Source organism: Amia ocellicauda, chromosome 12 (assembly GCF_036373705.1).
Source record: "Amia ocellicauda isolate fAmiCal2 chromosome 12, fAmiCal2.hap1, whole genome shotgun sequence".
Taxonomy (NCBI): domain Eukaryota; kingdom Metazoa; phylum Chordata; class Actinopteri; order Amiiformes; family Amiidae; genus Amia; species Amia ocellicauda.
This window is the reverse complement of record NC_089861.1, coordinates 39,147,415-39,170,576: the sequence shown is the minus strand read 5'-3', so window position 1 is coordinate 39,170,576 and position 23,162 is coordinate 39,147,415. Positions and strand designations below refer to the sequence as shown.

General features: G+C 44.0%; 4 non-coding genes across 4 annotated transcripts; all 4 read left to right on the top strand.

The window, feature by feature from the left end:
• Positions 1-4,947: 4,947 nt before the first annotated feature.
• On the top strand, positions 4,948-5,021 carry trnai-aau (transfer RNA isoleucine (anticodon AAU)). Its single transcript has one exon. It is a non-coding gene; the product is annotated as a tRNA-Ile (tRNA).
• Positions 5,022-6,272: 1,251 nt separating this feature from the next.
• Positions 6,273-6,346, top strand: trnai-aau (transfer RNA isoleucine (anticodon AAU)). The gene has a single exon. It is a non-coding gene; the product is annotated as a tRNA-Ile (tRNA).
• Positions 6,347-7,597: 1,251 nt separating this feature from the next.
• Positions 7,598-7,671, top strand: trnai-aau (transfer RNA isoleucine (anticodon AAU)). The gene has a single exon. It is a non-coding gene; the product is annotated as a tRNA-Ile (tRNA).
• A 1,251-nt stretch (positions 7,672-8,922) lies between these two features.
• Positions 8,923-8,996, top strand: trnai-aau (transfer RNA isoleucine (anticodon AAU)). The gene has a single exon. It is a non-coding gene; the product is annotated as a tRNA-Ile (tRNA).
• The last annotated feature ends 14,166 nt before the right edge of the window (positions 8,997-23,162 follow it).

Sequence of the window (23,162 nt, the reverse complement as noted above, 5' to 3'; positions counted from 1 at the left end):
TAACTTGACAATTTTTTCACCATTGCATAAATTAAATAATCTAAAATGTGCTTTTTATTATTTTGTCTTGCTTTTCAAAGACAAAATCAATTACAAAACTACAATTAAAAAATATGTATTTAAGACTGAACATTAAACACTGTGCCAACAAAGCACAATAAATAAAATAAAATAAAATAGATAAATTTATATCTGGCCATCTTTGAGCCCCCCTTCTTGAATAGCCTACTGTGAAAGCCGGACACAAATAACGGGGAGAGAGAGAGGGAGAGTCTCCGGTTTCGGTTGTGTCCGGGCTTTATTTTGTTCAGGTATGTCAAAAAAGGGCGGAGATACAAAACAAAAACAAAATCAAAAGCAAAAGCAAAAAGTGTCCACAATCGGGGTGCTCCGGGCAGACAGGGGTAATAGACTCAGTCCACCTTCTTGTCGGTTAGCTGCTTCCGTCGGGGAGGGAGAGGGATTAAATAAACAGGGCACAGCCCACTTTATAGCGAGACACTCCTTTTCAATGGTGCTATATTTACGCTCCTGGGCGATAATTGTTTGCTTAGATAGAGGACGGGGTGTTCCTGACCCCCAACACTCTGGGACAGGACCGTGCCCACTCCAACTTCTCAGGCGTCGGTCTGTAGAATGAAAGGGAGAGAGAAGTCAAGGCATTTAAAAAAAGGGTGTTGGCAGAGGCGGTCCTTAATCGCCTGGAAAGCCACCTGGCACTGCTCCGTCCACTGGAAAGTATCTGGAGCACCTTTTCGCATCAGTTCGGTCAGGGGGTAAGCCAGGGTGGCAAAGTCCGGCAGAAACTGGCGATAATACCCGGAAAACCCCAAAAACTGCCGAACTTCCTTTTTGGACTTAGGAGGCGGACAGGAGGCAATAGCGGTCACCTTGTCAACGACTGGCCGTACCTGCCCCCCTCCTAAGAGGTACCCCAGATACTTGGTCTCCCTCCTCCCAACTGTTCACTTGCCCGGGTTTTCCGTGAGCAGCGCCCAGCCGATCCAGCAACTCATCCACACGGAGCATCGGATAGGCATCAAACCTAGACACTGCATTGAGCTCCCTATAATCAACGCAGAATCTAGTGCTGCCGTCAGGCTTTGGCACCAAGACTATAGGGCTACACCATTCCGATTGTGACTTTTCAATGACTCCCAGCTCCAACATCTTCTGCACCTCTTCATTGACAGCCTACTTTTTGTAATAGGGGGTGCGATAGGGTTTGACACGCACGCAGTGGTCCAGTGCTGTGTGGATGTGGTGTTCAATGAGAGGTGTGAGCACGGGTCGGTGAGAAAAGACATGCTGGAAGCGGCACAATAAAGAGCAAACGTGCTGTTTCTGGGCGTTTGTTAAATGGGCGTTTGTTAAATTGAGTTCAGTGCGAACCTCAGAAACAGCGGCTTCAGACTCTTTATTGTGGGGGGAACTAAAAGCACCCAATGCTTCCTGCTCTCGCCACTTCTTCAGCATGTTCAGATGATAGATCTGCTTTTACCTCCGACGATCTGGGCGACACACCTCAATAATCAGCATCCCCTAAGCGGCGTGTGACCAAAAAGGGTCCCTGCCACTTAGCCAGCAGTTTAGATGTTGAATTTGGGAATAACACCAGTACCTTGTCCTTGGGTGAACGATCGTAACCGGGCTCTCCTGTTGTACATGCGCTGTTGTCGCTCCTGGGCCTGTAAGAGATGCAACTGTGCAAGTTTCCCCAGTGCCGATAGCCGATCTCTCATGTCCAGGATGTGCTGTACCATAGAGGTCTGGGAGGGGGCGGTCGCCTCCCAGTCCTCCTTTATTAAGTCGAGGATGCCCCTCAGCCGCCTCCCGTACAGCAGCTCGAAGGGAGAGAAGCCAGTGGACGTCTGGGGCACCTCGCGTACAGCGAACAGCAGGGGTGGCAATAACTTGTCCCAGTCCCAAGCGTCTGTGCTCACAAACTTACAGATCATGTTCTTTAGGGTTTTATTAAAGAGCTCCACTAGGGCGTCTGTCTGGGGATGATAGATTGAGGTCCTGATGGACTTTATCCCCAGCAGCCTACAGAGGTCTCGCATCACGCGTGACATGAATGGAGAGCCCTGATCTGTCAGGATTTCCTTTGGGATCCCCACCCGAGTGAAGACCTTAAACAGCTCCTCGGCGATCCTAGTCGCTGACATTGTCCGTAGACGAATTGCCTCCAGGTACCGAGTGGCATAGTCTACTATGACCAGCACAAATTGATACCCCGCGGAGCTTTTCTCCAACGGACCGATCAAATCCATCCCAATGCGCTCAAATGGTATCTCCATGAGAGGCAGCGGTACCAGCGGAGCCCACGGTACTGCACTGGCATTGGTCTTCTGGCACTCCGGACAGGCAGCACACCATCTTTCTACCTCCTTTTTGATGCCTGGCCAGAAGAATCGGTCCATTATCCGGCTTAAGGTCTTGTCACGACACAGGTGACCTGCCCCAGCCAAATCAGATGAGAGCCTATGATCCTTAATATTAGATAGATAGTTTTCACTAGCGAGCACCCGGCCGGGCGATGTCCAGGCTGCCCGCAACGTCACCGTGGTTTTTCCAGGGGACCACACACTGCCGGGGGAGAGAGAAAAAGAAGGAGCTAAGGAGGCAGATTTGTTTTTGGGACAGGCAAGGCGAGAAGGGGAAGTGGGTCGGGGAGAAACATGTTTAGGTGTGGTGTTTGGCAACATGCTGGTATCCAGGACAGTCGGGTCAGAGGGGGTCTTGGGAATGGAAGGGAGGGTGCCCGCCGTCGGGCATCAGAAGGTGGCATCGTCCCGGGCAATGATGGTTCTCTGCCAGCCTGGTGCCAGCCTTCAGGTTGGACGTGGGAGATGGCAGATGAACTGCTCCAAGGCCACCAGGTCGGCAACTTCCGTGGCTTGAGCCAGCGGTGGCAGGCACCGGGAGCCAGGTTCGAACCGGAGGCTTCTGAGCTTTCGGCGCTGGCCGTCCGACGTCAGACCGACCCGGTCCAGGACACTGTCCCTCAGACTTTTGTAGTCTAGGGCATCCTCGGGACGAAGCACTCGGGTGGCAGGGGAGCCAGGCGTACCGCCCACTCCGACTCCGGCCAGTCGCAACACCGGGCAGTGCGCTTGAAGATGGCAAGAAAAGCCTCCGGGTCATGAAGTGAGCACTGACTCCGGTGGTACTCGATCCCACAACCATTGAATGACCACTGCCCTTTTCACTAAAAGTCCAACGCGCTATCCATTGCGCCACAGAGCATGCCTACTGATGATGGGGCATCTCAGCGTGCTTGTACAAGTAGCATTTACAGATGTGTTTTTTTAATCGCTCTCTCTGATATAGAGATGAAAGGAAATGATGGGTTCTTCTTTTAGATAATACGACTCATGTTGACTTGACTGTGAGGGAAAGTTTTTGTCAGGCACACTGTCTGTGTGTTTGTCTGTCTATCTGTGGCTGTCTGTGTGTCTGTGGCAGTCTGTGCTTGTGGCTGTCTGTGTGTGTGTCTGTGGCTGGACCGATGGGGCTGATTGGAAACATCATCGACCTGGGTTTCTCTTCATCACAGATACATCTTTCGCTGCCCACATGCCCGAATTGCTTTTCAGCTGGATCACAGCCTCGCCCCAGGTGGGCAAAACCTCCAAAAGTGGTACAAACTCATCCACGTATTCCAGTGTTTCCGAGAAAGCTTGGCATAGTGAGTGAGAAAGTCAACCCTGACAGTGTGGCGACAGATGAGAAGCCACGGAATTGATGCACTCTGTGATGTCATAGAAGTCAGCTGTGAGAGAGTTCTGAGATGTCATCGCTGAACTGGCAGTGAAGGGAGAGGGAGAGGAAGGCAAAGCATGTACATGGCTTCTCTCGCTGACTGGGCAAGATTGGATTAATGAGAGAGTGCAAGGACGGAAATGCAGTTGTTTTCTCGAAGAGTGTAGAAGAGTTTTCTGGTCTCCTGATGGAGGCGTAGGTTCAAATACCACTTCTGACAGACTGATTTATAGCATGACCAATGCTAGGAATTGCAAAAGTGTTCTTTTATTTTCTGACACTAAGCTGTTGGTCACCTCGACTCGGTTGCATAAGTGTTGAAAGTCACGGATTCCCGCAATTCTGTGGCCGCACTCTCAAGGCTATCTTCTATAATACACCTCTCAAAAAAATAAGGGAACAAGTAATCATCACAGCATAATACCAAGTCAGTTACAGTTCAGGCATATTAATCTGTACAGTTAGGAAGCCTAAGCGGTTGTGAATCACTGTCTCTTGTTTTGGTGCAAATGAAAGTGACAGCAGGTGCACCGGAGATAGGCAACAGCAAGACAACCCCAAAAAGGGAATGGTTTTGCAGGTGGTGGCCACAGACGATTGCTCTCTCCTTATCCTTCCTGACTGATTCTTCTCTAGTTTTGCCTTTTGCTAGTGTCCTTGTCACTACTGGAATTATGAGGTGCTCCCTGCAGCCCATTCAGGTTGCACAGGTAGTCCAGCTCCTCCAGTATGGCACATCCATACGTGCCGTCTGAAGAAAGTTTGCTGTGTCTCCCAGTACAGTCTCAAAAGCATGGAGGTGGGAGAGTTACGAATTATGCAATGTACGGTGAAGATCTTGAGGTTTCCTAGATTTTGATCACGGAGATCCGATGTGTGATTTAAGTGTTCCCGCAGTTTTCTTGATCAGTATATAATCTCCCGGTGGACGTATACATCCTCTCAGAATGGCCGAGTGGTCTAATTTGCCAGACTTAAGGTGTTGTTCCCTTGAAGAGTGTAGAAGGGTTTTCTGGTCTCCTGATGGAGGCGTGGGTTCAAATCCCACTCCTGACAGATTGATTTATAGCATCACCAATGCTAGGAATTGCAAAAGTGTTCTTTTCACACTTGTGTGTAATGCATTTTGCAGCCAAATTACATAAACATGAGGAAATGCCTGGCAGAGAGACTCCTTTTGATGGCCGGTTAGCTCAGTTGGTTAGAGCGTGGTGCTAATAACGCCAAGGTCTTGGGTTCGATCCCCACATCGGCCAAGACCGATCGTAGGTGCTCATCCGTCTAGTTCGAGTCCTGTTTTTTGAATGTTTGACATGAAACTCCCTGAAGGCAAGCGTAGTAGTGCACTTAAGCAGTGGTAGGATCCACAAGACTTCATCAAGCCGTGTCAAAGTCGGCCATCTACATGCACACGGGAAAATGTCCTTTCGCCGCTTTGCTTTTCTCAGAACACTTCATTTGCATTCTGTCCTCTGATAGTTTCAACTCGTGGGCTCCTGCCAATTCCTTATTACACAGACTTGGAGAGGGAAGCAATGCCAGTGGCTTCAAGAATCAACGCAAGTTTCATGAATGGCACATCTAAGCCATGGTGCCAACCAGACATTGAGCTGTTGGTCACCTCGACTCGGTTGCATAAGTGTTGAAAGTCACGGATTCCCGCAATTCTGTGGCCGCATTCTCAAGGCTATCTTCTATAATACACCTCTCAAAAAAATAAGGGAACAAGTAATCATCACAGCATAATACCAAGTCAGTTACAGTTCAGGCATATTAATCTGTACAGTTAGGAAGCCTAAGCGGTTGTGAATCACTGTCTCTTGTTTTGGTGCAAATGAAAGTGACAGCAGGTGCACCGGAGATAGGCAACAGCAAGACAACCCCAAAAAGGGAATGGTTTTGCAGGTGGAAGCCACAGACGATTGCTCTCTCCTTATCCTTCCTGACTGATTCTTCTCTAGTTTTGCCTTTTGCTAGTGTCCTTGTCACTACTGGAATTATGAGGTGCTCCCTGCAGCCCATTCAGGTTGCACAGGTAGTCCAGCTCCTCCAGTATGGCACATCCATACGTGCCGTCTGAAGAAAGTTTGCTGTGTCTCCCAATACAGTCTCAAAAGCATGGAGGTGGGAGAGTTACGAATTATGCAATGTACGGTGAAGATCTTGAGGTTTCCTAGATTTTGATCACGGAGATCCGATGTGTGATTTAAGTGTTCCCGCAGTTTTCTTGATCAGTATATAATCTCGCGGTGGACGTATACATCCTCTCAGAATGGCCGAGTGGTCTAATTTGCCAGACTTAAGGTGTTGTTCCCTTGAAGAGTGTAGAAGGGTTTTCTGGTCTCCTGATGGAGGCGTGGGTTCAAATCCCACTCCTGACAGATAGATTTATAGCATCACCAATTCTAGGAATTGCAAAAGTGTTCTTTTCACACTTGTGTGTAATGCATTTTGCAGCCAAATTACATAAACATGAGGAAATGCCTGGCAGAGAGATTCCTTTTGATGGCCGGTTAGCTCAGTTGGTTAGAGCGTGGTGCTAATAACGCCAAGGTCTTGGGTTCGATCCCCACATCGGCCAAGACCGATCGTAGGTGCTCATCCGTCTAGTTCGAGTCCTGTTTTTTGAATGTTTGACATGAAACTCCCTGAAGGCAAGCGTAGTAGTGCACTTAAGCAGTGGTAGGATCCACAAGACTTCATCAAGCCGTGTCAAAGTCGGCCATCTACATGCACACGGGAAAATGTCCTTTCGCCGCTTTGCTTTTCTCAGAACACTTCATTTGCATTCTGTCCTCTGATAGTTTCAACTCGTGGGCTCCTGCCAATTCCTTATTACACAGACTTGGAGAGGGAAGCAATGCCAGTGGCTTCAAGAATCAACGCAAGTTTCATGAATGGCACATCTAAGCCATGGTGCCAACCAGACATTGAGCTGTTGGTCACCTCGACTCGGTTGCATAAGTGTTGAAAGTCACGGATTCCCGCAATTCTGTGGCCGCATTCTCAAGGCTATCTTCTATAATACACCTCTCAAAAAAATAAGGGAACAAGTAATCATCACAGCATAATACCAAGTCAGTTACAGTTCAGGCATATTAATCTGTACAGTTAGGAAGCCTAAGCGGTTGTGAATCACTGTCTCTTGTTTTGGTGCAAATGAAAGTGACAGCAGGTGCACCGGAGATAGGCAACAGCAAGACAACCCCAAAAAGGGAATGGTTTTGCAGGTGGAAGCCACAGACGATTGCTCTCTCCTTATCCTTCCTGACTGATTCTTCTCTAGTTTTGCCTTTTGCTAGTGTCCTTGTCACTACTGGAATTATGAGGTGCTCCCTGCAGCCCATTCAGGTTGCACAGGTAGTCCAGCTCCTCCAGTATGGCACATCCATACGTGCCGTCTGAAGAAAGTTTGCTGTGTCTCCCAATACAGTCTCAAAAGCATGGAGGTGGGAGAGTTACGAATTATGCAATGTACGGTGAAGATCTTGAGGTTTCCTAGATTTTGATCACGGAGATCCGATGTGTGATTTAAGTGTTCCCGCAGTTTTCTTGATCAGTATATAATCTCGCGGTGGACGTATACATCCTCTCAGAATGGCCGAGTGGTCTAATTTGCCAGACTTAAGGTGTTGTTCCCTTGAAGAGTGTAGAAGGGTTTTCTGGTCTCCTGATGGAGGCGTGGGTTCAAATCCCACTCCTGACAGATAGATTTATAGCATCACCAATTCTAGGAATTGCAAAAGTGTTCTTTTCACACTTGTGTGTAATGCATTTTGCAGCCAAATTACATAAACATGAGGAAATGCCTGGCAGAGAGACTCCTTTTGATGGCCGGTTAGCTCAGTTGGTTAGAGCGTGGTGCTAATAACGCCAAGGTCTTGGGTTCGATCCCCACATCGGCCAAGACCGATCGTAGGTGCTCATCCGTCTAGTTCGAGTCCTGTTTTTTGAATGTTTGACATGAAACTCCCTGAAGGCAAGCGTAGTAGTGCACTTAAGCAGTGGTAGGATCCACAAGACTTCATCAAGCCGTGTCAAAGTCGGCCATCTACATGCACACGGGAAAATGTCCTTTCGCCGCTTTGCTTTTCTCAGAACACTTCATTTGCATTCTGTCCTCTGATAGTTTCAACTCGTGGGCTCCTGCCAATTCCTTATTACACAGACTTGGAGAGGGAAGCAATGCCAGTGGCTTCAAGAATCAACGCAAGTTTCATGAATGGCACATCTAAGCCATGGTGCCAACCAGACATTGAGCTGTTGGTCACCTCGACTCGGTTGCATAAGTGTTGAAAGTCACGGATTCCCGCAATTCTGTGGCCGCATTCTCAAGGCTATCTTCTATAATACACCTCTCAAAAAAATAAGGGAACAAGTAATCATCACAGCATAATACCAAGTCAGTTACAGTTCAGGCATATTAATCTGTACAGTTAGGAAGCCTAAGCGGTTGTGAATCACTGTCTCTTGTTTTGGTGCAAATGAAAGTGACAGCAGGTGCACCGGAGATAGGCAACAGCAAGACAACCCCAAAAAGGGAATGGTTTTGCAGGTGGAAGCCACAGACGATTGCTCTCTCCTTATCCTTCCTGACTGATTCTTCTCTAGTTTTGCCTTTTGCTAGTGTCCTTGTCACTACTGGAATTATGAGGTGCTCCCTGCAGCCCATTCAGGTTGCACAGGTAGTCCAGCTCCTCCAGTATGGCACATCCATACGTGCCGTCTGAAGAAAGTTTGCTGTGTCTCCCAGTACAGTCTCAAAAGCATGGAGGTGGGAGAGTTACGAATTATGCAATGTACGGTGAAGATCTTGAGGTTTCCTAGATTTTGATCACGGAGATCCGATGTGTGATTTAAGTGTTCCCGCAGTTTTCTTGATCAGTATATAATCTCGCGGTGGACGTATACATCCTCTCAGAATGGCCGAGTGGTCTAATTTGCCAGACTTAAGGTGTTGTTCCCTTGAAGAGTGTAGAAGGGTTTTCTGGTCTCCTGATGGAGGCGTGGGTTCAAATCCCACTCCTGACAGATTGATTTATAGCATCACCAATGCTAGGAATTGCAAAAGTGTTCTTTTCACACTTGTGTGTAATGCATTTTGCAGCCAAATTACATAAACATGAGGAAATGCCTGGCAGAGAGACTCCTTTTGATGGCCGGTTAGCTCAGTTGGTTAGAGCATGGTGCTAATAACGCCAAGGTCTTGGGTTCGATCCCCACATCGGCCAAGACCGATCGTAGGTGTTCATCCGTCTAGTTCAAGTCCTGTTTTTTGAATGTTTGACATGAAACTCCCTGAAGGCAAGCGTAGTAGTGCACTTAAGCAGTGGTAGGATCCACAAGACTTCATCAAGCCGTGTCAAAGTCGGCCATCTACATGCACACGGGAAAATGTCCTTTCGCCGCTTTGCTTTTCTCAGAACACTTCATTTGCATTCTGTCCTCTGATAGTTTCAACTCGTGGGCTCCTGCCAATTCCTTATTACACAGACTTGGAGAGGGAAGCAATGCCAGTGGCTTCAAGAATCAATGACCATGAACTCAGACCCAATTCTTGGTGGGGGGGGTTTAAGACTAGAAAAGTCACTGGTGCCATCACTGGTATACATTGATTACAGATCGGGCCCTGTGTTCAGTGTGGCCACTGCTACCTACCTACATACCAGAGGAGGCTGGTGCATAGAGGTGCGAGAGAGCAGTTCTGGATCAAACACACCTGCTGCTGCGCTCTGCTCTCCAATGCGCACTGTAGGTCAGTCTCAGGACCAGACAGTGCGCAGTAAGTTGACCATTGAAATACTCTTGCTGTGCTGGATTTTATTTCTGCTATGACACTGACAATTTGATGAATGGTGATAGCTAGTTTAGGGTTACCATACATCAGAGGAGGCTGGTCCACAGAGGCAGAGGAGGTTGCTCCTCCTCTATCTTTGAGTGTTCAGCTGTTACTGTTTCTTCAGTTATATTTGTACTATATTACCTTGTTATAGTGTTAAAATGTATTTTCATTTAATAGTGTGGTTTTTCAAAGTAAATACTTTTTATATACATTAATCATATTAACTAAAACAAATATGATTTTCTTTTTAGTAAAAATAATACTAATCGTTAATGTTATTTATTGTTTGTTATTGATTGTTAAAAAAATATGTTTTAGCTCACAAGTTTTTGTGTTCTTTTCTTGGTAAATCATTTTAGCACCTTTTTGCCATGTATTGAACAAATAAGTGCTGTTTTTTATTTGACCTATTTGTATATATTTGCACAGTATATAATGTTACATAAGGGTCCAGGGATTGAATGTTACACTCATAACTTATTGTTCAGACATTAATACATAGATTTTGTTTTGCATGTAAATACTTGTTTGACGTCATAACACTTTGTTGTAAAAGGTACTTCTTAACATACAGTGTTAAAGATGCATTCTAGTGATGTTGGGGGGAGTTGTTTACCCATTCTCTCCAGTCAGGCATTTTCTTTATTTTTGCATATTAAGGGGACCCTATTTTGTTCACTAATACCATTCCCTCTTGCACTGAACACATGCTCAAGGAATGTGTCCATATTGAAGCACTTTTGGGGGTGAGGCGGGTGGAAAAGTTGTCTGTATTGTCTTGTGTTCATGGCAAGAAGGCATCACCGTTGTCTATTGTGTTCATTTTAAAATACATTTGTCACTAGCAAATGGTAGCAAATATGGTGGTACATTAATGCTGGATTGTTATGAATAGCCCAGCTTATCCTTGTAATTTGCTTCAATCTTGACTTACAAACTGAGTTTTTAAAACCAATTTTAAAAGCATGCCCCCAGACCCCCCTAGCAGACCTCTCTGTAATAATCATGGCCTCCTTATGGCCCCCGCCCCATTTTCAAAATCCTAGAATCAGTGAAATGATTTTTGTCCTGTTTTTCATGTTGTACAGAATTGATTTCTTATTATCATGGTTGTACAGTAAACTGTCCAATTTATTAATTCGGGACCGTTTAGCCTGGAGCTTAGGCTCACTCATATCTTCCTCTTGAAAGTGGCGACTGCAGACGATAGTATGAGGGGTTATGCTGAACTGCTCACACCAAATATTTTGTATCCACTTTTTGAGAGTATCTTCCATGGTAGGGAAAGTATGAAAAGAAAGCTCAACACGCAGTTGAACTAGAGGAAGCCTCACGCAGCGGGACATCTGATACCCCACTCCCCCGCTGTTATTGTGAAAATGGTGCGGTCGAAACACTTGGCCAGTCAGATGTGCGGAACACACTGATGTGCATTTTGCAGCTCAGCAAAGCGGAAACTGACTAGCGAGTCAAAATGCCTCACCAAAGGCAAAAATCAGGGGACAGAGAGGAAAAGGAATCGAAAGAAGCAGAGAGGCAATGGCCACATTTCTTGCAAGGCATGAACACCAGGTATGATAGGCGAAGCTGAACATGGCAAAAGTGAGGAGCTGGTAGACTCGCAAATAAAACGTCAGCTAGAAAGCTTAACCTTTAAGTAACGTTAGCACATTCACTTCACTAGATAAGAAAAAAAAACACTGCTTCACTGGCCATGAGAAGGGCTGTGTACCAACCCGGTATTAAACGGGCCCCGGTGCTAAATGATTAAAGACTGTAGTATTGATGAGCTCCGACGTTACGGTTCTTTTGAACGTGTCGGTGTCATTGGAAATCACGCAGCTGCAGCCGCTGCTCTGCTCTGTCGGACTGACACACACACACACACACACACACACACACACACACTATGGCAGGGATGGCGAACCCGTAATGCAACGTCTGAATTTCAGTGTGAATACATACACAATAAAATAGCACCCTTCCCAGTAGCTAGAAATACCACGCATTAGGCTGCTATGGGTTAGATCATGGGTTTTCAAACCGGTCCTGGAGTACCCCCTGCCCTGCTGGTTTTTGTTCCAATTTAGGTTTTAATTACTTAATTGAATGGTATATTGCTTTGTTAGGTCAATTAAGGATTCAATTAAGCAATTTAAGACCTCAGTTGCAGTGAACATTTTGTCAGGGTTCACATCGCAAAATGTGAGACAAATTCACCTCCATTTGCGATGTATTTTCTTCATCGATTCGCTGATTCTGCGATGCATTAAAATACGTTTTTCCGTCCCAAATCAAGCATCGAAAATGCGTATAAGCAATGCTGAGGTACCTCCCCTTTAAGATACGCGTATTTTTTTTATTTTATTGTGACGCCCGAGAGGCGGCCCGCACTCCGTGCCCTGTTACCCGAATCCCGTCCCTCATTGGCCAGCGGGTCTGTCACTCATACAGGGCAGGGCTGTAGCTTTCCAATTACACCAGACACGCCCATATCCGAGTACTTGGCTGCGCTGCGGGTTTGTGTGAGAACAAATAATCACCACTTTTGATAATTGGTAGACCAATTTAAGTTGCTAATCAAGCAACTCGTGTTGCTAAGCAAAATTATATTTGATTAGCATAACTACTATGCAAATTTGAGACAACAAAATGTACGCTGCAGTTGGAACAAAAACCAGCAGGGCAGGGGGTACTCCAGGACCGGTTTGAAAACCACTGGGTTAGACGATTGCACTGACTCCTTTTTTCACACGCAAAATTACATCGAGAGCAACAGACATGGACGGTCACTACTACTGAGTTCAGGCAATAATTATTATGCATGCTATTTAAAGTCGTTCACATTGTCTGGCAAACCCAGCGGATTGTACATCACGCATCACACTCCCCTCACACAGACGCACACAAAGAAAGATATAGAGAGACACAGAGAGAGACAGATAGAGAGAGAGAGCGCTACAGTAATTAACGGAGCACAAGAGGTGGCCGCCGAGGCCACACAAAACACGACAAAGTCAGCACAGTTTCCAAATCGACCCTATTATTTAAAATATATTCAAACTCGGCATTTACGTTTTCAAAGGAGCACAATCTGCCGGTTGTCGTGGTTGGATCGATCCATAATAATGCTAACAATGTTCCAATTTCCCAACTTACATAGCTAGCTAGCGTTAACTAATTTGACTCAGATCAGTGTAATGTGTGATGCGCTGCATCACTACACTGCATGCTCACGCAGCAATGACGCAGTGACACAAATGGAACTGGCTGGCACTTATTCTGCTCGGTGATATTCTTGGTTGTTCCATGGTGGTGCTAAAGTGGGGCTGTAGCCTAACCAAGCCATACCCCGCCGCCACCCCTGACGCTGTGCAAGATTTCTATGAGGGCAATTATTGCTGTGAGTGACCTAGACAGATGTCATCATGGGCAGACTCTCTCTATATATATTTTTTTTCACAATAATTCATATTGTCTTGTGCATCATAATAATTGTAACCAGGTGGCTGATGTGTACACTCTACCCTTGGCTAAATTACTGACCATGCCACTCGTTTCGCCCAAATAGTTTTAGATATAATGCGCACAACTCAGGTTTCCCCCTACAAGATCTTTTTAATCAAATAAAAGTAAGCAGAGACCGGAATAAATTGTACAAAATGTTTAACAGTTTATTACAAGCAAAAATCCAAGAATAAAAGCAGGATATGCAATAAACGATTCAATAATTATTCATCTTAAATGCCACAGGCGAACTGGGGTTAGTGAAGTAAAATAAACAAATAAACCACACTACAAACCAAACTCTAAATGTGAAAACAAATCGTGATCATTGTAACAACTCAACTCCAAAAAAGAAACCATTCAAATAAGAAACCCCAACTACCCGTTCACCAAGTGGCAATTAGACAGATGACTTTTAAAACTATTGTACGTTACAAATCATAATATAACAATAGTTTAAAGATGGATAAAAACAAAGAAAAAAATACATAAAATCCATTGTCAGCATGATTAAACAAAAGTTACCTAAAATGCAGTTTAAATCCAGTTACCTCGGGGAGGACAGGTATGCAGAGCAGCTTCCTTCATCCAAATCCTGTCACAGAGTTAGATGAGTTGGGAGCTGTGAACACAGGTGGGACTTGATAGGGGTGGGACACTTTCCTGGTTTTCTTCTATTTTTACCCCTGTCAGAGATCCCAGTTTAATACTAATGTCTAATCAGATTAATCTGTGTCCCAGTCTCCCTCTTTCATATGATATGCAAGTATTACTGATGTAACAAATATCATTTTATTTTCTAGAAAGGGGTGAGGTGACACATTAGCTGACTAAAGTAGGTAGAAACTTTTTTTTTTTAATCTATGTACTATTTGTCAATAGTGAAGTCATGCTGGATTCCAAGACGTGTCTCAGGCTGCCCTCTGACAGAGAAGGAGCTTATTAAGGGCATGTGTTGTGTGCAGGGTATTGTTATTGTTGTATTGCTATGACCAGCAGTACATATTGTGATATTGTGGAGCAGTGTAGCACAGTCACTCAGAGATGGCTCACACTCTGGGCCCTCATTCACCACAGCCCAACACTATAATGGGGATCCCAGACTGACGGGTAGTGGCAAAATAAATCAGTTTTCTGTTGGTCTCAGTGTAGGATGTTGTTAATATACACTGCACTGCTGGGTTTACAGGTCACAGTGAGTGTCTCTCCTGGCTGAACAGATTTCACTGATGGAGTCTGAGTCACAGTATACTGTCCGCTGGATTCTGGAAACGAAGAATAAAAATAATGCTTACATATATATGTAATATACATGAAAACAATCTGATTTGGTCTGTGAGTTTGATGTGTGCCTGTTTAGATATTACAAAGAAATACATACAAAATGGAAATAATAAAATCAAAATAATTCCCACCCTGAGTGCATAGTGTCCAGATGAACATGGTGATGAAAGTCATTGTTGATGTGTATTGTGTTGGCATGAAGGGCAGCTGTCGGTCATGAAGTGTTAAACTCACAGGCTGTAAACACTCCCAGAGCACTGAAGCATGTGCTGCCGGTGCCAAGTGTCTCGTTGTCGGACCTGCTGCATGGATTCCCCAGATCACCGCTACCTGTCACCCCTGTCTCAAGTTTTGTGGTTTCCCTTCTAATAATTTCATTCTTTTCTTTCTTCAAATGTACTTAAACCAAGGAGTACAGTTTTTGAACCATTCAAGACGATCTTATTAATTTTCCTTTTTAAAAAAAAACTGGTGGTTCAGTTAATTTGCTACAGAAATTCGATACCCTCTCAGTAATGTTGTGTAGATTGCTAAATGGAGAGTCTTTGACAGCATAAACATATTAACTGTGTAGTGGTGCACCTCAACAGCTTAACAAGCTTTCCATTTCCATTTTCAAAATAAGAAGCAGAATGTGCTCACAGGGCTCCCCAATTATTGACATTTGAGGCCAGAGGAGTAAATTGATGCACATTGAATGTCATATTTTTTTCTCCATAAAGGATCTGAACACGAATTACAAATTCTACAAGGATAAGGGCAGCAAAATGAGTATCCCGCGTATCAATTTCACTTTCTAACAATATATGCATTGGTTGCACAAGCAGAGCAAATTGAGCATTATTTAAGAAGCATCTTTCAATCACAAAGGCAACATGTTCCCTATGACCCACTGGGCTTTGGAAAGCTGTTCCTCTGCTCTATATCGGACCTCCGGATCATTTGTTTGTTGCTAATTGATTGGTATAAGCCCCAGGTGTGTACAATCCCCCAGGAAATTATATACTAGGCTGCAATTTAGTGCGTATCCTGCACTTGTGTTGCAATCTGACCCAAAGGGCAACACCTTTGAGTTACTAACTTAATCCTGTACCAATGTTTACATATTAGATAACTTTCACCATCTGCTGTCAGAGAAACAATGCACTATGTTTGGCAAAGCACTATGCTATGTACAGAACACACTTATTCCTGGGTAGCTGCTGCCATGCTGGAACAGGCTGGCACACAAAATCAGGCGTCTGCAAAACAGTTTATATGTTATTGCTCAACTGTCATAAATTGTAGAATACATGATCTCGATAAAAGCTCAGACATTTATCACACAGGGCAAGCCAGCTAAGCGATGAAAGGAACCATAACCATTTAATGTGCCTTTTCACAATTGCTGGCGCTCTGTGCCACGATCAGCCGTGTTCAGCCAGCATTAATGACACAGGCCGCTTGTCTAGAACGGCAACATGAATTGAGCACCATCAGAGTAAACAGACAGTCGCAGTGCGGGGGCTTCTGTAGACTTTCACAATTATCCGAATTTACTTTTCTCACTTGAATTCTGTGCTCTCTATATTATCGCTGGATCCAGGGGACTGGGGACAGTGCTGGCTCAGTACCGGTACACTGTGTGTGTGTGTGTGTGTGTATGTGTGTGTGTGGGGTGGCGGGGGGGGCGTGCTGGGCATCCCAGGTGCTGCTGTCTTAGACCGAGGTGGAGCCCGAGTGGTAGTCTGACGTCACCTTCTCTGTGGCACTCGTCACTTCCTTAGTTATTGTCATCATCGCCGCTGCTGGGGAAACTCTCCACTTTAAAAGTGTCATTGTCCTCACCATACCTGGAGAAATAAAATAAAACGGTTCAGAATGGTTACTGGAAATCAGGGTGTGTGCCCTGCGCTGAAACCAAACACAAGAAAGGACGAGAGTGAAAAGGAAGAAAGGGAAATAAGGAGAGAGAAACGCTCACCTGCACCACAGCTCTCCAGGGTCGACCCATAGTGAGCGCCCAACAAACCAAATGGCCCATCCCTAGCTCCATAATATCACTATCTATATCATATATGTTTGCTTATATATTGACTTAAATACGGTGTTGCTTATTTATGGTGTATGCAACTGTGTTAAAGGATTTATGTACAAGGTTTCTTCAGTTTAATCCAGTACCCCCCCCCCAATACCAAATGGCCCATCCCTAACTGCACAATATCACTCTATACGTTTACTTGTATTTTAACGTAGCTTATTTATGGTCTATGCAACTGTATTTAAGGATTGATACACACATTTTCTTGTCTTTTGGCTTTGTTTTAGGGTTATACTCACGTTTAATGATGCTCTGGTCACTCCACAGACTGCCTCTGTTGTCTGTTGCAAGTGGTACATTCGATTACATCTTGACGTGCGCTAGTAGCGATCGTTTCCAGTACATTTCTATATAAAATACTACCGGAGTTAGGCTGGAGGACACTAACCGAACGCAACCGCTGGCACATTGTCAGTTGCACGCATTCGTGAAACTAGCGCACCGAATAGCGCACCGAGGAAAAATCTGAGGATTGAAATCGTAACAGCTGTAAAACGTAAGATAATATGCACTAGCCACACGGACTAGTTCTAGAGAATCTGTACTGGCCCGCAGCGAGCTGCACTAGCCATTGGCAAGCGGGCTCGCGTTAAGATCGACCCTTGTAGTAGAACAGTGTGTCTCTATGGTTACCTATGTAGAAGCCCCAGTATAGACCAGTGTGTCTCTGGTCTATTAGATGGACTGTATTATAGAGTTAGACTTATAATTGTCACATTGTGCCAAATGTTGTGTCAAACGTAGTGAGAAGTCTGTTAATTATACAGTAGTCAAGCTGGCTTGCATTAGTCAGTCACTAGTCAGTGGGAACTGTTTCTCTTTGGGTCTAGTCCAGTATGGTCCTGCCTATGACTAGCCTATTGTTGAATGGATTGTTGTTTTAATGAGGGCTCAGATTCTAGTCCAGTTGATGTTCTACTCTCAGACTTTTGATTTTAAAATTTACTTTTCACGTTGTGCCTCAGAATGCTCAGGAGTATATGAATCAGATGTGAATTGATAATGAATTATCAATGTGCACGGGTGAACTCACACGGTGCGGGCACAATGACACAGAAAACTGAAGAGACGCACTGGAGCCGATGGCAGGATGGAGACATTCAGCTGGTACATTTCTGGACCGAAAACTTGTCCATTAAGGATGGCACAGTGGGCCCGTTTAAACCATACAAGTACTCAACCTTTCTGTTACTTGAGTTACACCTAGTTTCTTTCTTACGGTGGCCCTGAAGTGCAACTGCTGAAAAAATAAAACAGCAGCTGCGAGATTTGCAGTGGCTGTGAGATTTGGAAGTGCTGAAAAATGTATTTTGTAATAATTATCTGAATCTCAGCCAATGAGTTCCTCATCCACCTAACAGACACTCATACAAGACAGTGTCCTAGTCCTGCGCTCTTGTTGGGAAGGATATATCACAAGAACCATCTTAAATTACCCACTGTTCTAAAACTTACTATATAAGGACCTACCTCGCTCTCCTTGTTTGTTGGGTAGAAAGATTGTGGTGGTTTTGACTGTGTTAATATATATATATATATTTTAAGGATTGCTTGCGAATTTGATTTGGACTCTTACTGAGAACCCTAATTTTGTGATTGAACCTGGACTGGCTGAGGACCCACTGCCTACTGATTTGGACAAACACTTTCACAATGTCAGAGAAGCCTTTGTGTTTGATCACTTTGTAAACTTAAGTGATGGTAACAAAGAAGGAAACCTGGACCCCACCGGACCTCACTTTCGCAGCCCCCCAGCTCCCCCGGACCTCACTTCATCAGCATCAGGTCTATACTGGGGCTTCTACATAGGTAACCATATGTAACGAGGAGTTAGTAAATGTCCTGCTGTTGTAGGGGTTCTAAGCTAGATATCTTGGATGGATGAGAAACTAAAGGATCTAAGTTCGTGCCCCCAACACAGTTTGTCCCTATACCCCCCAAATTTGAGGTATGTGCCCATCCTGCGTTATATATTTTTTTACATACCGAAGTATAGCTGTGACCTAATTTGGCAAAGTAGGGTTCAAGATTTAAATTCACAATGGCTACCTGAACTAACAGTAATGGGGCACACAAAAAGTAAACAGAGAGGATAACTAAACTATTCCTACCCTCCCGAATCTTACAGGACAGGCGAGACACCCCTACACCAAGATACTTATACAATAGAAAAACTATGGTCATGCTATGCTTCAAAGAAAGAAAATGCTATTGCTGCTTACTTGCGTTTTTCCCTTTTTACCTTCTCTGATCACAATGCTTTTTGACAAAAACTCAGGTGCAGGTGCACCCTGCGCTATCCTTTGCCCGAGCTTTGTCCAGGAAATCTCACTGTAGTCATCTTAGTTCAACGCGGGCTCTCCTTAACTGCGTGTCACACGGGTCCCGTTCACTTTGCACCTAGAACAGTCTCTTCTAAAAAAAAACTTGAAAAGAAACACAATTCCAGGCCAGTGTTCAAAAACAAAGTTCATTGTTTTCATATAAAAAACATGTTTATTTCCTCTGCACACTACACAGCTCCAATTTGCACACTCAACTAATCATGGCGACTACTCTTCCCGAACTACAGCCCACCCTTTTTCTCGAGAAAGCTACATTCCGATTGGACAGCAGGTTAGGCGATTCAGTAATTCAGTTGGTTTGCGAAGCCATCCATTACATTAGACCTCTCTGGTGTTCTTAATGTAACAATACCGTATTCTGAACAAAGTAGTATCCCTTACAGTATCCCCCCTGTTGAAAACCTGCTGAATTAATACAGGTTATATATCAAAACATTCAAGGCAATTTCAGGATACCTTTTAAGGGGTCTGTGATCTATAATGACAATACACTGCATATTTTTTGTAAATACCCTTCTATTAAGCTTACTGGAAGTGTACCCTTGTTATATCTCTAGGAGCGTCTCACAACAGGGGAATCCTCCCTCTCTAGCTCTAGATCATCCAAGGGTTCTGGTTCCTGCCCATCTAGATTTCCCTCTGTGTGTTTGTGACTCTACACACAGAGACGCACTGTTCTGTACTGGGGCTTCTATATAGCTAACCATAGAGACACACTGGTCTATACTGGGATTAGGTAACCATAGAGACACACTGTTCTATACTGGGGCTTCTACATAGGTAACCATAGAGACACTGTTCTATACTGGGGCTTCTACATAGGTAACCATTAGTAATATTACGTATTAGTCCTTTTATTCCCTGGAAGATAGCACTTCACAGCATTTGATCATGCTTCTTGTGTTACTAATACTTGTATTATTGATTGATTTCCCCCTTGCTCCCTTTCCTGTGACCTTACATCTTGACAGCACTTAGCTTTTACGTTCCAGGATGTATGACCTCACTTACTGTACTTACCTGTGTAAATTGGAAGTTGTAAAATGTATTATATTTTGAATTGCTTTGTACAATGTAAATTTGTATTTGTAATATTTGATGCCTTAACTGTATTCTTGCAATTTGTATAGCACTGGATAAGGGCATCTGCCAAGAAATAATAATAATAATAATAATAATAATAATAATAATAATAACAATAATAATAATAGCCATAGAGACACACTGGTCTGTACTGGGACAAGGTAACCATAGAGACACTGGTCTATACTGAACTGATGCTGGTCATGAAATGTACCCTGTGATGAGGTGTGCGTGATGGTAAAGCAGTAGCTCTTTTGGAGTATCAGGGCTCATAGTGTTGCATTTTTGCGGAGTTCTTCAACACAGGTTTGTATTTCACTATCATGTTTACTTTAAATAGCTCAGAGAAATGTCCTTTATTTAGAGCTTCTCTGAGACCCCTGATTGGAATTCACTGCTTTGTGCAGTACATCAGAATGTCAGTCACAGCTTTAATCACAATTCCTCTCAAATAAGCCTTCCTGGAATCCCGATTTAACCAATTAAAAATGTTTCTGTGTGGCTTTGTCTGTAACCTTCGGATGGACAGTACCAGTTGCTTGCTTCATGTTTTGAACGGCTCTGATTCAAATGCTTAAAATCTTTAAAACCATTTTTAGTGAATGTTTCTTCGGTGTGGGAATCAGAACAAATGCCTGCATATCTACAGATAATTGCATTTCTGGCTATGCTGTATTCCATCCAGCGATACTTCTCATACCACCGCTGTGATGAAAAACTTTGGGATTTAACACAAATTTAAGCAAATGCCTGCAATTTTGGCCGTGTAGGTGACTCATCTATTCCTTATAAATCCGAGGGACAGTAAAATGTTTCCTTACCGAATTCAACACTGGCCTGTGGATGCAAAGCAGTGCTTATATTGGTTTCTTCCGATGCAGTTGGTGATTTATCAGGTTGTGTAATGTGCTGTTCTGATAGTTCTCTTCTCGTCTTTTGAAATAATTCAACAAATAATTTTGTTTCACCATTTGTAGGAACTCCGTTCACAACTACATTTGTTCAGTTGTCATGGTGTGATGCACTACGTAAAAAAACATTTACCACAGCCAGTTATAACCTGCTTGTGCATAACTTAGCCAAAATGTAACCATTAGACTTGAAAAGAACCAGCCCCCATGCTTTGGAATAAAGCCTGTGATTTTCCGAAACACGTTATTGCTTCAGAATCTTGTATTTATAATGTTTTTTTAACACGCGGGAGAAATTTTACACTCTCTGATTGGGTGGACCTGAGAGGTAAGTAGGTGGGCCATGGCCCACCCAGGCCCACCCAGGCCCACCCATGGCTACGCTCCTGTTGTGGCCCAGTTGCTTATTTGACACCCAGACTTACGGCCCACTGATTAATTTAGGTTGCCTTTATTAAAGAGTCTAAAGACGGCTGTCCGGTTCTGAACTTGGACCTGAAGTATTGTGTATTATGAGTATCGCGTGTCTTCAAAGCATGCAGGGAAAATGTACAATGACTCGAGATCGTCACCCTTGAACTCCCTCACTACTTTTGTTCTCTGAAAGTAGCTGATAGAAACTTGCACACAACTAGTTATTCAGAGATAACATTACCACTTTAAACGATTTTTCAATTGGGCTATAGTGGCTGTTATAATGGGGTTTTAGATTTCCTAACATTGACTGGGAAAGCCCAGTTGAGACTACAGAAGCAGTAGTAGAAATGTTTTAGAGGGCAAACGACTGCTTTCTACCTCAATTAGTCAGGGAACCAACCAGAGAGAGCACATGCTATTTGATATTTTCAAACGACCAATGGTGAACTGCGGTCACAATATGGTTAGCTTTGAGGCATACTTTCACAAAACAAGGACCTACACTCAGTAGAGCCTATTACTAAAAATGAAGCCACATTTCTTAAAATCATAAATGTAACCGCTACACTGTAAAAATTATTTGTTGACGCAACGTGACTTAGTCAAGTCATCTTGTTGCTTTGACTCAGTTTAGCAAACATGAAGTGTTAAGTTCACTCACTGTTGAAATAACATGCAGTAAATTGAGCCAACGTACTCTATCAATTAATAAGCATTTAGAATTTTTAGTTAAGTCAACTGAAAAACATATTAATTGAACTTAATTTTTCAAGTTTTCACAACTATAAACCAAGTCTAATTGACAAAATAGTCATTCTTCCTCAACTTTCATTACTTACAGTGAGGGAAAAAAGTATTTGATCCCCTGCTGATTTTGTACGTTTGCCCACTGACAAAGAAATGATCAGTCTATAATTTTAATGGTAGGTGTATTTTAACAGTGAGAGACAGAATAACAACAAAAAAATCCAGAAAAACTCATTTCAAAAAAGTTATAAATTGATTTGCATGTTAATTAGGGAAAGAAGTATTTGATCTCCTATCAATCAGCAAGATTTCTGGCTCCCAGGTGTCTTTTATACAGGTAATGAGCTGACATTAGGAGCGCTCCCTAATCTCAGCTCGTTACCTGTATAAAAGACACCTGTCCACAGAAGCAATCAATCAATCAGATTCCAAACTCTCCACCATGGCCAAGACCAAAGAGCTGTCCAAGGATGTCAGGGACAAGATTGTAGACCTACACAAGGCTGGAATGGGCTACAAGACCATCGCCAAGCAGCTTGGTGAGAAGGTGACAACAGTTGGTGCGATTATTCGCAAATGGAAGAAACACAAAATAACTGTCAGTCTTCCTCGGTCTGGGGCTCCATGCAAGATCTCACCTCGTGGAGTTTCAATGATCATGAGAACGGTGAGGAATCAGCCCAGAACTACACGGGAGGATCTTGTTAATGATCTCAAGGCAGCTGGGACCATAGTCACCAAGAAAACAATTGGTAACACACTACGCCATGAAGGACTGAAATCCTGCAGCGCCCGCAAGGTCCCCCTTCTCAAGAAAGCACATGTACAGGCCCGTCTAAAGTTTGCCAATGAACATCTGAATGATTCAGAGGAGAACTGGGTGAAAGTGTTGTGGTCAGATGAGACCAAAATCGAGCTCTTTGGCATCAACTCAACTCGCCGTGTTTGGAGGAGGAGCAGTGCTGCCTATGACCTCAAGAACACCATCCCCACCATCAAACATGAAGGTGGAAACATTATGCTTTGGGGGTGTTTTTCTGCTAAGGGGACAGGACAACTGCACCGCATCAAAGGGATAATGGACGGGGCCATGTACCGTCAAATCTTGGGTGAGAACCTCCTTCCCTCAGCCAGGGCATTGAAAATGGGTCGTGGATGGGTATTCCAGCATGACAATGACC